Source organism: Colius striatus, chromosome 24 (genome assembly GCF_028858725.1).
Source record: "Colius striatus isolate bColStr4 chromosome 24, bColStr4.1.hap1, whole genome shotgun sequence".
In the NCBI taxonomy this organism is placed as follows: Eukaryota; Metazoa; Chordata; class Aves; order Coliiformes; family Coliidae; genus Colius; species Colius striatus.
Window position 1 is genome coordinate 510,641 of NC_084782.1, and position 14,444 is coordinate 525,084.

Sequence of the window (14,444 nt, forward strand, 5' to 3'; positions counted from 1 at the left end):
CTGAGGTGCTGAGGCTGTGGGTCAGTGCTGGGCTGGGCAGGATGAGGGCAGGGCTGGGACTGCAGCAGCTTCAAGGGCTTTGCCAACCAAACCAATTCTGTGATTCTGTGACATCTCTCAGCAGAAATTTGATAGAAATGTGCCTCTGGAATTCCAAATCTTCCCCAAGGCTGGGCAATGGCTTCAGCCCAAAAAGGAGAAGGAAAAAATCAACCCATGAGGAACTGCTGTCCCCTGGGTGGTTTCTATTAACCAAAACCTCCTTTTTTCCCTTGGCTTTCCCATTTGTGAAGCAGCAAACAGCATCCCCAGCCTGCCTTGCTCTGCAGCACCCTCATGCCTCCTTCTTCCCCCCAGCAGCCTTTTCCCAGCCACACTGGGAGCATTTCTATACTCAGCCTGGGGGAGCTTTGAGGTTCTTTTTGGCTGGGTTTGGAAGTACTGGATTATTCTGGTGAGGGACACAAGTGTCCCTGAGCTCCTGGTGTCTGTGGTTCGTCCCTGCTTTCAGCTGAGGATGGGCAGCAAAAGCTGCTGCTGCTGGGATTTCTTTCTGCTCCAAGATCTTTCTGAGGGAAAACCCTCCCAGATGTGATCCCCAAACACTGTGCTGGGAGGAAAACCTCTCAGTTTAGTGAAAGTTCCCTGTTTCTGTGGGTTTTGCAGCCCTGTCAGAGAGATCTCCCTTTGGCACATGGATGCAGGTGGGTTTTTGTGGTTAAAACATCCTTTTTTGGTGCAAGGAGATGATTTTGTGTAGCTGGGGAAGTGATTCATGTAGCTCCTCCTTTCCTGGGGATGGAAGGCTCAGTTGGGTCAGTGCTGGAGGGGCTGCCAGAGCCCCTGGGTGAGCAGAGAGTCGTCTGCTGCTGTGCAAAAGCTGGGTGTGAGGATGTCTCCATGGCTGGTGACCTCCATGGTGGCCACTGGGGACATCTGTCACCCTCCCACAGGATGTGAAGTACCAGAGAACTGGAGGCTCATCCCTGGGGGGAGATGACTCCTCTCCCTCTCCATCTCAAAGACCAAAGCCATAGCCAGGCTCTGGAAGGGCAGGGATGGAGCATTTGGGATGAGGCTCCAGCATCACGGGGGGTTTTAGGGAAGCTGAGGCTCAGTGGCAGCTCTGGGTGCACATCAAAGCATTTATCCCCAGGGCTCCTTCTCATCTCCAGGAATGAACAGCATGACCCTAATTTAATTCCCTCTGTAATTATGGTCAGCAGGTTCAAAAGCTCAGGCTTGCAGGGTCTGGAGGGTGGTGGGTTACACAGCAAAACGTTGGGCTCCTTTCCCACTCACCCCACAAAGTTCTCTCTCTCCTTCCAGAGAAGTGCCTCAGTGTGTTTTATTGACCTTTCTTCATCTAAAACTGATTCCTTGCAAACCTGCCCCTGGTTGGGAGCCAGGCAGGATCTCAGCACCCTTCTATCACCCTGCATGGTTTTACATCAGGCTGCTTTTGTCTTTCTCTGGTAGTTTTTGGAGCTGACAGGGAGGGTTGAGCTGAGCAGAACAGATTTGTCTGGTCATTGCCAAGGACATACTATGGGCTGGTTGGGTCCTCATCTTTTGTTGACCCATGGGTTGAAGCCAATGCCTCTGCTATGGGTTTCTGCTGTGCTTAAAACACAGAGGAGCCCATGAGCTTGATCCTGGAGATGGGTCTGGTGTCCCCCTCCCCATATACCCCCTAGGAACATGAGACACCTCTCCTCATGGGATGAGGGTGATGGAACCTCTGCCAGACTCTTGGCAAGGATCTAGACAGGATGAAGCCAGGAGTTCTGGAGGTGATGGAGTCAGACCCACAGTGGGTGGTGGAGTGGGCAGCCATGGGGCTGCTGGAGCTTGCAGCTCTCTGGGTCCTCATTTAACCAGCCTGAGACAGCGTGGGGTAAACTCAGAGGTTGTTGTGTTTCAAACACTCACTGGCTCACACTGGGTTCAACCACCTCTCCCAGGACTCCTGGTTAAGAGCATCACTCAGTGAACCCACTGCATTTCTGCAGCACTGGTTTTGCATTCATGCAAGCCAAGTGTTTTCTGCAAAGCTTGTCCTTCAGCCATGCCTGGGCCTCCCAGAACACCCCTGGAAGCACAGAACAGCTTGGAGGGAGAGAAATTCCCACCACAGAGGGGGAAGGAAAAGCTCCAGGTGTGGTAAATGCTGTAGGCTGGTCCCAGCAGTACATGGGGATGTGTGGTCTGGCTGAGTCCTTGCATGCTTGGTTAGACCCTGGCCAGACCAAGACCTGCACACAACTGCATCTGTAAGGCTGCAGCCCCTTGATGCCATGCAGGGCTCCTCTGACACCTCAGGGTTCGTGGGGCTGGTGTAGGAGATGCTTCCTTGTAAAAATCAGGGCTGGAGATTAAGAAATCATGGAACTGAAAAGCACTGAACTGTTCCCAAGTCCCTCTGCTAGGTGGCATTTCAGAGGGAGGTTTCTGAAGCAGCATCCCGGTTATTCCTTGGCACGCTCCGATCCCCCTGAAGGTGTGCTGTGAAAAAAGAACAAAGGCGAGCCGGGTGGGTGGTGATTAGGGGCCATACCCTGCCAGCTCCGTCTGCACCTGCCTCCTTGCAGGATCGGAGGCTGCGAGCCCCCTGAGAGCAGAACCCCGAAGCCGAATGGCTGGGTGCTGCTCTGCCTCTGGCCAGCGATCGCTCCCCGCCGCGGCGCTGCGTGTGCTGGGCCGTGCGGAGAGGCTCTGCAGGGGCATCCTGGGGACTTTCCTCCCAAAGCTGAGCCATCTGTCCTCCCTGCAAGCCCAGCTGCTGCCCTGGCAGAGCCACCCCGGGGAGCTTCCAGAGGAGCTGCTGCGGGATCTCTGCGCTGCGGGTCCAGGCACCACCCCAAGGGCCGCAGGGCTGAGGGATGGGGGGAGGGCAGCAGCTCACCAGCCCTTCGCAAACCTCCAGAGACAGCGAGCAAAGAATCCAAACCCGCGATTAAAACCCGAACCAAACCCAAAAAGCCAGCCGCGCGACGATGAGGAACCGCGGCGATGAGCAACCGCGGGCGCGCCCGGGACCTGCGCGCAGCGGCGCTGGCAACGCGCTGCCCGGAGCTCCCGGAAGCCGCCAAGGGCTCGGCAGCGCCTCGGCGTGTCCGGCCCCGACCCCCCCGCGCCGGCCGCGCCGCCCGCCCGGCCCCGCCGGGAGCGCGTCTCGCCTTGTTCCGCCGGCCGCGGCCGGCCCTGCCCGGCGCGCCCCCGACCCCGCCCGCCGCCTCCTCCCGGCGCGCCCCCGACCCCGCCCGCCGCCTCCTCCCCGCCCGCCCCCGGGGCGCGGAGCGCGGCTGTGCGGGAGAGACAATAGAGGGGGCCGGGGCGGGCTCCGCGCAAAGCTGCGCGCCCCGGGGATGGATGGCGAGGTGTGCGCGGCCCCGGGGTCCCTGCGCCGGCGGATGGGGCTGTAGCGGGCTCGGGGGGAGCGGGGCTCGTGGAAGGGGGAAGGCGGAGAAGGGGGGCGATGCCCCTTTCTGAGCTCAGCCCGCCTCTGTGCTAAGCCGGCAGGATGCGGGAGGCGGCGGGGCTGCTGTGAAGAAAGTAGCGGGGCTGGCCGGAGGCTGCAGAGCGGGACATGGTGCCGGTGTGCCCCTGATGCTCCCCGGGAGGCGGCTTTGCTGGCGAAGGGGAGGCTGCTGAGGAAGCTGGAGGACGGCGACGCGAGGCCGCGGTGGAGAAAAGCCGAGGCTCCGGGCTGGGAAACCATGGGGAGATGCAATGGGAGATGTACGCTGGTCGGATTCTGCTGCCTGCAGCTGGTAAGGCGAGGGGCCGTCTGCCCTCATCAGCATGCCGGGTTGTGCTTTGTGCTCAATATTGGCCGTCACCCTTACCCACTCCGTCTCGGCGGTGACCTTGCTGTGGGACCAGCTTGGGGTTGTTTCACTGCCACCCCCCACCCCCCCAAAAAAAAGCCAAAGAGGAAAAAATACCCATCCTCAAGGAGGAAGGAGATGCCCGTGTCAGCCCCTGGCTCTGCCCGGAGTTGTGGCTGGGAGATGGATGCCAAGCAAACGCTTCCCTGTGCTGTCAGCGCCTGGGGATGCGTCTCCAGCAGGTGTGAGCTTTGTTCCCAACTGCAGCCTCTTCCCTCCGAGTTCGCTCCCGCCGGCGGCTGCTCGTCCTGCTGACTCCCACGATGGGGGTTTTTTTTAGGGGGAGTGTTGCTCCCCCAGAATCGAGGCAAAGAGGGGAAAGTTGAAGCAGCTGCCAAGCACTTTGTAAACTCTCCCCGCTTTGGAGCGGGCCCCGTGTGCCCGCGGCCGGGGGACACCGGGCTGCTGGGGGCAGGGGGAAGGGACGGCTTTCATTCCAACACGCTTGTCGGTCTTCCTAAGAATTAGGTGCTGGCTTTGCTGCCGCCCACGAATCGATCTTCATCAGGCTGCTGCCGGGGGAAGGGGCAGAGGGAGCGCGCGGGGTGTTTCGGGGGGTTTTCCCTTAAAACCAGCACCATCGAGGCTGCGATTAACGATCCGGGTGCTTCGTTAACAGGACCATCAGCATCCTCACAACGCGTCCCCGCGGCCGTGCCCGCGCTTGTCACGGCGAGGAAAGCGAGGGGGGAAAGTGCCCAAACGCCCGAGGGTCAGCCCGTGATGCCCCCGGCGGTCGGGGGAGGGGGGAAGGTGATGGGGTGGATGGAGGCAGCGATGGAAAGAGGCTCCAGAGCCGCTCGGGAGCTGCTGGTGGCATCTTGCCGATGGGCACTTTGTCCCCGGCGCTGCTCCCGGGCGTGCTCCAGCCTTCGGGAGGCAGCGGGAGGGGACAGGTCAGCACCGTTGGATAGAGGCTGGGGACGAGGCTTTCGTGGGAAGGACACGGGAGGTTTTTGAGCCAGTCCTCAAGCCCCAGGCACTGAAGCTGTGCTGGGCTCATCCTCGGGCTGAAGTGCTGCCGTTCCCAGCAGGAATGGCCTCTTGTGTCCTCAGCTGTCCCCCCACTTGGCTCTGTGATGTCTTGCTTTGTGCTTCACTCACCTTTCCACTCACCCAGGATCAATCCAACGGGTGGTTTTGGGCTGTGCAGGAGTTTCTGGGCTGTCAGTCACTTTTTGTCTTCCCCCACTCAGCTCCCAACAAGTTTGGTGGTGTTTGTTCCCTGAGATAGCTGAGACATTTGAATCTGTTCCAGGGGGCAGAAGTGAAGTGGTGTGAGCTCCTGGGCTGGGAGAGCAGCTCCTGCTCACACCCACAGAAACTCTGTGCTGCACATTTGGGTCAGGCTTTCCTCTCCTCCTCCTCCTCCTCCTCCTCACCCTGTGTGTCCTGGTGCTGCTGGCATCCCCCAAAGCTTGGCTCTCAAATTGTCCCTTTCCAGTGGCCTTTCCACCCCAGCTCACCCCCTCCCAGTCTGCAGGATGCTCTCTCGAGCTCTGGAGGCAGCAGCTTGTGTCTCATGGGCTGTGGGGAGGTGCCTCTGGTGCCCCATCCCGTACTGGTGACACCCACCAATGCCATTGGGTGCCCACCCACAGCCCTGGCCTGAGCCATCCCCAGGGTGATGGAGGTGGTGGATGCCATCAAGGTGTCCCCTTGTCTCTGAGGTGGCATGGCCAGGCTGCATGGAGCAGGCATGGGTTTGGGGGTGGATGATGGGGAGTTGGGGTGCTGTCTGACTCCACCTCTGCCCTTCACCTCTGCTTCAGCCACTCTGTGCCACCCACAACACTGGAGCTGCACTGTGGGGCTCACATATCCCCCATCCAGGCAGCCCTGATGCCTGTCCTGGGCCCTCTGTACTCCAAGGGGCACAGCTCCCAGAGCTGGGGCTGCCCAGGAAGCTGTGCCTGTGCCAACAGAGGGGCTGCCCAGCGAGCAGGCTGCCTTGCCAAACCACACTGATGAGCCTGTGCCTCAGTTTCCCCCTAAACAAAGCAGCATGGGTGGGATGCAGCCTGCCCTGGGGTGATGCCACATCTCCAGCTGGTCCTTGCTGCCAGGCCCCTTTCCCACAGCCACCTTCCATGTCCCACTTGGTTTCCCCACCGTTTGCAGCCTGGTCCCCAGGGATGTGCCCCTGGTCGTGTGTGCCCCCTGGGACCCTGAGAGGGGCTGCCAGGAGGTATTTATGCTGATGGGATGGGTTAAAATCCAAACTCCTGTGGTTTTTGCTGGTCCTTCTCATCTGGGGGAGGCTGAGAACTGGCTGTGGGATGTGTGGTGGCTCCAGCATCCTTCCTCTGTGGTGCCTGCTGTTGTCAGAAGGGTTTGAGTCAGAAGGTGAGGTGATTGGATGGCAAATGGACTTGGAGGTGACACCACCCCAGAACAAGCACAGGGGTGTGAGAGCCACAAGCTGCAACTCTTGTTAACTCTGAAGCCTAATGGTGTCAGTGTCAGACTGGGGCAGCCACGTTGCTGGGGGTGGATCCAAGCTGGGAGACACTGATGTGGGAAATGAGGGTGTGGATGGCTGGAAGCTGAGGGCTGGCTGAGATCTGGCTATATCCAGCTGGCTGCTGTCACACACCCCTTGGCCATCCCTCTCTGTGCCCTGGGGCTGTGCTCAGGGGCTGGCACAGGATGGGTGGGCTCAAGCAGGCTCCTTCTCCATCCCAAAGTGGTGACCCCACTGCCTCCCACCGTGACGTGGGCTGGCTGGGCAGTGAGCTGCAGCTGCAGCCCTGGCTGGGGACAGGAGCTGCTGAGCTGGGGCAGAGCTGCCGTGCTCCCAGGCACCCTCCCAGCTCCTTCTTTGTTTCTCTCCTTCTCCTTTAATTGGCTGGAAAATCAAAGCTCAGTTGGCACCTCCTGCCTGGCTGAGCCTGCCAGAGCCTGCCAGGCCGGCAGCGTGTGCTGCCATGCTCTGTGCCACGCTGTGCCAGCACTGCCATGCCCTGTGCCACCCTGTGCCATGCTGTACCACCCTGTGTCATGCTGTGCCAGCACTGTCATGCCCTGTGCCATCCTGTGCCATGCTGTGCTGGTGCTGCCATGCCTTGTGCCACCCTGTGCCAGCACTGCCATGCCCTGTGCCACCCTGTGCCATGCTGTGCTGGTGCTGCCATGCCCTGTACCACCTTTTGCCATGCTGTGCCAGCACTGTCATGCCCTGTGCCATCCTGTGCCATGCTGTGCTGGTGCTGCCATGCCCTGTGCCACCCTGTGCCATGCTGTGCTGGTGCTGCCATGCCCTGTACCACTTTTGCCATGCTGTGCCAGCACTGCCATGCCCTGTGCCACACTGTGACAGCACTGTCATGCCCTGTGCCACCCTGTGCCATGCTGTGCTGGTACTGCCATGCCATGTGCCACCCTGTGCCATGCTGTGCCACGCTATGCCAGCCCTGCCATCCTTCCTCCCTCAGCTGCCCTGGGGCAGAGTGAGGAGCTGTGGGTCCATCTCACATCCCTGCAGGGAGCAATGCCCTTCACTGAGCCTGGAGAAGGTGCCAACGGGGTGTGATGTGCGACAGGAGAGGATGGTCCCATCCCCTCCCTAGCCTTGTGTGACATCCCCTTCCCCAGAGGCACCCCACAGCCCCCCTGCTGTCACCTGCCATCCCCTCCCCAGCCCTGATTCGCCCTGATTTGCCCTTTTTTGGCCACCAACCTTCCAGCAGCAGCCCGTGCCACCCTCCTCCCGCTGCCCACGGCAGCTTTTGTCCTCCCGCCGTGGCTGATCCCAGGGCAACGGGGCCAGAGCTGCCCCCCAAGAGCTCCAGGGGCAGGGGAAAGGAGCTGGGGCTGAACTCTGGATGGGGCTTTTCAATTACACAATTAAATGCACAATTAGGTGTAATTACCAGCGCTCAGAAGGCGAGACTGTTGGTAATGGGCATGTAATCTACTGCAGTCACTGTTGATACTGCTCTGCTCTGCTCCCTGATGATTATGGAAAGCTTTCACATTTGCATGGTTGCCATGGAGATGGGGGGGGTGGGGGCTGCCAGAGGGGGTGGGGGGTGAGCCCCTCGTTTCCCCACAGCCCAGCCCTGCTGGCTGGCTGCACAGATGCAGGGTGGTGGGTGCTGGAGTGGAGGGATGGGCAGCACTGAGCATCCAGACAACCCCCAAGGTGGGAATTGCTCCTGTTAGAGAACCCCCCCCCCCCCACCCCCCAGCCACTGTGTCACCCAGCCCAAGGACCCCAGCAGGGACCCCAGGTGTGGGTGGCCTCTGAGGAGCACGGCAAGCCCTCTGCACAGATGTTGCATCCACTTGCTTCAGAGGCAGAGCTCTGCCTGCCAGGCTGCTGGGGAGGTGTTGTGGTGCTTGGCTGGGGCAGGCAGAGCCTCACAGCTCACAATTAAAGCCACAATTAAAGTGCAGTACATCTAAATTTGCAGGAGCAGCTAATGTGCACCCGGGAGGATTAAGCAGAGAGGCTGAAGAACTCTCTAAATCATTCATGGCTGGTTGTACCAGAGCTGAGAGGGATGGGGACTGGGAAAGAAATGTCTCAGAGGGATGGGTTGTAAAGGAAATAAAGAGGATGAGGCAGAAAACAGCCTGACCTGACACTGAGGCTGTGAGGGTGAGGGAAGGAGAGGTTGATGCACGATGTGATGAGCAAAGCCTGAGAGCCAGTGGCCTAATTGGTGTCTGGGAGAATGAGTCTGGTCCAGCTCAACTCCATCTCGTTTCTTCCTGAGCTCCTGAGTTTAGCTGCTGAAAGGGACTGAGCTGTCCTGGTGCTGTTTGGATGCTGATGAGCAATTTGGTTTAATCCCAGAGGCTTTCTGGTAGGAGAGAAAAAAAATAGCACTGTAAAAAGTCAATGATGCTCATTTCAGTAACAGAGAGGAGGAATAAATCACTGATGGGAGGGGGGCACAGGGCAAGCCAGGGATGGGCACCCCAGTTCTGCAGCCCTCTGGGGCAGATGGGTCTCCTGTCCCAAAACAGAGTCACAGAATCACTTTGTTTGGCAAAGATCTTGAAGCTGCTGCAGTCCCACAACCCTCCCCTCACCCTGCCCAGCCCAGCACTGACCCCTGGCCCTCAGCATGGTGGGCCATGCCCATCCTTCCCTGCAGCTCCCAGGGATGCAAAGGGCTGGCCACTGGCACTGAGGCTGTGGCAAGCACTGCCCAAGGGCAGCAGGGAAAAGCCATCACACCTAGAGGTGATTTCATGCTGCAGTTAATCACCTTTGGGGCTAAGAAGCTGCTCTTCTGTCCAAAACACACTCTCTTTGCTTTATTTCTCCTTCATTAAACACTGTTGGTACCAGGGAGATCTTCCACCTCCCTGGCTTCCCTCAGAGCAGTCACAGACACTGAGCTGCTCAAGAGGCCACTTTGCTGCATGTTCCAAGCCTGGATCTCTCTTCCTGATCTGAGGGAACTGGGGTTGGAGGAGGCTGAAGGGAGACAGGAGCACTCTCTGACACTCCCTGACAGGAGGCTGCAGGGAGCTGGGGGTCAGGCTCTGCTCCCCAGTAACGAATGACAGGACAAGAGCCAAGGGGCTGGAGTTGCCCCAGGGCAGGTTGAGGCTGGAGCTGAGGCAAAACTGTTTCCCTGAGAGAGGTGTCAGCCCCTGTGCCAGGCTGCCCAGGGAGCTGGGGGAGTGCCCAGCCCTGGAGGGATCCCAAAGCCGTGGAGCTGAGGTGCTGAGGGCTGTGGCTCAGTGCTGGGCTGGGCAGAGTGAGGGCAGGGCTGGGACTGCAGCAGCTTCAAGGGCTTTGCCAACCAAAACGATTCTGTGGCTGTTGGGAGGATGCTGGAGGCAGGTACCAGCATCCTTCCAGCCTTGCATTGATTCCCTGAGGCTGGAAAAGGGCTTTGAAAGCCATCAGCTGTTGCACATCACCCCAGGGAATGGGATGCTGCCAGCTTCTCTCTCTACAGGGCTGTGGACCCCTTGGGATGCTGCAGCCATCACTGAGTCCTGAGGCTTGGGCTTGATCCTTATGGAAAGAGGAGAAAATAGCCAAGATGAAAGATCCACAAACCCCTGATGTTCCCATCCAGAGCAGCCACACATCTTCACAGCTCCTCCAGTGCTGGCTGGAGAGATGCAGCTTATTGCCTGTTGATCATTGCAGCATCAGGCCCTCAGGCTGTGTCCCCATCCCTCACCCTCCTGGGATAGCCCAGCATGTGCTTGTCCCCACCACAGCATGGAGATGGGGATCAGCTTTGGTTGGGTTGAATGGGGAGAAATGCTGGATTCAGGCTCAGGATGAGCCTTTTGGTGTCTTTTTTCCCCTCTCCCCATTTGAAAGCAGCAATTTATTCCAATTTTCCAAATAGACACGTAACAGCCTGGAAAACTGGAAAGGCAGAGTTGGCACTGAGCAGCCTTGGTCATATTTAAACAGGACATTAACCCCCAAGTGCTTTATTAATAAGATTAATAACAGCTCCCCTGTGCCTGGCTGGGAAGTTTCACCTGGTTCTGGTTTGGGCTTTGCTGCAGAGAGAGATTTGTGGGAGGAGAAAAAGCCCCACTTGCTCAAATGCTCCTTTGGCTGCAGCTGGGTGGGAGCAGTAGGGTGGGATGTCACCTTTGGTCTGGTCTATGGCAGGGTGGGAGATTCTGGGGGGATGCATATTGGGGTGAGGTTTCCCCCTTCCTCATCAGGGATCAGCTGCTGGGAGCCTGGGGGCTCAGCACCTCGAGGGCTGCCAGAGCCTTTGGCAAGCAGGAGCTTGGAGGGAGGGGTGCAGGAGGGCATGGGGTGGGATTTGGGGGTACATCTCACAGCATGTGAGGAAACACAAGTGTCTGTGGGGCTGCAGCGAGGCTGGGTGGGCTGTGGGGCTCCCAGCCTGAGTCTCAGCACCCTCATCATCCTCACTGCCCACACTGGGTGCCATGCAGGCAGGAGACACAGCAGGCAAAGGATACAACCAAAGGCAAGGCTGAGAGCAAGCTCTGAGGGCTGGCCTGCTGCTTGGTCCTCAGGCTAATTAGCTTGATTGGGGCTAATTAGTGCTCTGGTCTCTTCCCATAACTGGATTGATAGTGCAGCCCTTTCCCACTGCACATCTGTGGGACAGAGCCCCTGTCCCAGGAGGGTTTGTCCAGAGAGGAGCTGGGGCAGAGCAGCTTTGCTTCCCAAGAAAGGGAAATGCCAAGACCTTTGATGGAAGGGATCCAGGGAGCCAAAGGACTGAGGGTGATCTGGCTCTGCTGTGGAGACTGACCCAGCTGGGGCTGGAGGATGGGCTGCACTGGGCACCCTGTGCTGTTACTGGTGTGGTGTGTCTCTGCCTGGCACCTCGTTCCCCTGGGCACTCTCATGCACCCCCCCAGGGACACCCAGGTACAAAACCCCAGCTGGGAAACGTCCCAGGGGGAGGGGAGAGGGAGTGGAGAGAGGGGAAAGGTTGCAGTGGAGGATGTTTGGGGTCATCATGGAGGAAGCATTGCAACAAGCTGCCCAGGGAGCTGGGGGAGTGCCCAGCCCTGGAGGGATCCCAAAGCCCTGGTGCTGAGGGGTCAGTGCTGGGCTGGGCAGGGTGAGGGCAGGGCTGGGACTGCAGCATCTCCAAGGGCTTTGCCAACCCAGATAATCCTGTGATTCTGTGCTCATGTGGGAGTGGAGGATGCTCAGGGAGTGGAGGATGCTCAGGGTGAGAGTGGAGGGTGCTTGGAGTGAGGATGAAGGGTGCTCGAGGTGAGGGGGGAGGATGCTCCGAGTGAGCAGGGGCGCTGGTGGGGGTGGGAGGGAGGATGCTCGGGCAGCACAGAGCTGCTGAGCCTAACAGGAGCCCACGGGAAAAGCTGTCTGCTCTCTGCTCCGTGCACTAATGGCCCAGATTGATGGTGGTCCTCAGCTATGCCGGCAAAGGCAAGCTGCGAGCCCCTGTGCCGTGCCCCTCGGGGCTCTGTCCCCCGCACTCTGCTCGGGGCCGGGCAGCGCCTTCAGCCGGCTCCAGCCCGGGCACATCAGCACAAACCTTCTGCAGGCTCCCAGTTGTATTTTCCTCTTTCTCTTCCCCTCGCCCTTGCTTCTATTTTAGCTCAGGAATAGGCTCTGTCCCCCTTTATCCACCCTGAAAGCCCGACGTGCCCACGGTCCCCATCTGAGCTGCCAGGACCCTCCCCAGCTCCTGTCCCCTCCCCTGCCATCACTTCCAGCCCATCACCAGCTGGCTGCCAGTTCCCTCGGGCAGCTGCTGGGACTCTCAGGCAAAACCATCCTTTCCTGGCCCCTTTTGCTGGCATCCGGTGCCATTCACCCTCGGGGAGGGGGTGGGAGCCCTGGGACGGGCACTGAGGTGGCCCAGGGCTGGCACTGAGTCCCTGTGGTGATGTGGGGACTGTTGGCAGGGTGGTCAGAGTTCAGTGAGGTTTGGGGGGGTCTGAGAGTGCCTGTTGGCTCCCCAAGGCTGGGGATGGCACGTGTGTGTGTGTCAGTGGTGGCATCCCCCTGGCATGGCAGCACCAGACGTGATGAGGAGGATGCTGTGGGGCTGGGACCAGGCTTGGGGCTTGTCCCCAAGAGCTGAGAGTCTCTGGATATGGTCACATCCCCTTGTCTTTGCTCCTGGGGGACACCCAGGATATCACCCCCCCTTTCTCTGAAGGGACACAGGGCAGAGCCCACAGGATCAGTGCAGGATCAGTGCTGAGACCTGGTTTATTCCCTCCTGGGAGTTCACACCACAGCTCTGGCTGGGTGGCTGCACAGAAGGGTTTCACTTGGCAGCAGCAGGCTGGGGGTGTTATCACCCACCCTTTGATCATTAAAGGATTGATTTATACAGTTTTAAACCCTTTCCCCTCTCAAAGCAGAGGCTGGGGCATGTCCCCACTGACCCTGCCACAGTGGGGACAAGGACACCCCTGTCCCACACCCAGAGCCACCAGCCCTCCTCAGGCTGCAGCTCACCACATTTTAAGGCAGGTTTTAAGACACTTTAAGGTGTCAGGAGCCATATTTAGGGACATATTGAGGGCTGATTTACACCCCCTCAGGTGCAGACCCTCCCCATCATCCCCTGAGCACTCCCACCCCAATTTTGGTACCCACAGGCACCAAACCATCCCCCTTTTTGGGTGCACCCACGGGGGAGACGAGGATTTGCACCTCCAAATTTGGGAGAAAGGCTCAGCCCAGCAGCACCCATGGTCTGGATACAGGACTGATGCTTCCACCACCTCCTGAGGTCCCCCTGTGGGTCCCCTCCATGAGAAACTGGGCTCTCCCTGTGTCCCCCTGCTCCATCCTCCTCTGTGCCACAAGGGACCCTGACCCCACTAATGACCCTGACCCTGCTAATGATGTCACCTCCCACCTCACAGCAGCCTCAGGCCCTAATTATTTTCAATCAAACCTCCCCCCTCCCCACCAAGAAGGGTCTGTGAGGCAGGGGGGGATCCCATGGGGAGGCAGCACTTGGCAGACAAAGCAAAGCCAGTCCTAACAAAGGGACTTGAATTATACATGGGGTACAGGCTCAGTGCCTGCCTGGCAATTAGCAGGACCCTCATTAGTGAGGTCAATGGTGAGGTTGGTGTCCCCAACCCAGCAGAGGAGGGGGGTGGAGCAGGGGGACACAGGGAGAGCCCCAGAGCCTCATTTCTCATGGAGGAGAAGACCCCAGGAGGTTGTGGGAGCATCAGTGTGTGTGTCCAGACCATGGGAACCCCAAAGGGTCTCCCCCAAGTCCTGTGTCTGGGCTGTGGGTGCTGCTGGGCTGAGTTTTCCCTCCTCTGGGTGCACACAAAGAGGAGTGTGGCTTGGGACCTCAGGCACTGCTATCCTGTGTGATTGTGGGGGAAGGAAACCCCCAGATTTGGGGGGAAAAGTCACAGTTTCCCCAATGTGGGGCTGGCCCAGATGCCAGGGGGATGGGCTCATGTCCCCATTGGACAGGGGACTGGTGGCTGTACAGGCCATGCTGCAGGGTTTGGGATGGTTGGGGTGGAACTTGTCACCTGTTGTGACACCTTAGTGCCATTTCTTGTCACTAAAGACATCCCAGTGCCATTCCTTGTCACTAAGGACATCCCAGTGCCACTCCCTGTCACTAAGGACACCCCAGTGCCATTCCGTGTCACTAAGGACACCCCAGTGCCACTCCCTGTCACTAAGGACACCACAGTGCCATTCCTTGTCATTAAGGACATGCCACTGCCATTCCTTGTCACTGAAGACATCCCAATGCCATTCCTTGTCACTAAGGGCACCCCAGTGCCATTCCTTGCCATTGAAGACACCCCAGTGCCACTCCCTGTCACTAAGAGCATCCCAATACCACTTCTTATCATTGGAGACATCCCAATGCCATTCCTTGTCACTGAAGACATCCCAATGCCATTCCTTGTCACTAAGGGCACCCCAGTGCCACTCCCTGTCACTGAAAGATGTGGTGAGAGGAGTGGGAAGGTGCTGGGTGGGCACTGGGATGGATCCAGCCCCCAGGAGCAACTCATGCACCACCCTGCAACAAAGGGGTTAGTAAAAAGCAACCTCCCCCCCTCCCTCCCCAGCACTGTGGGTATAAAACAAGGAGGAGCCAATTAATA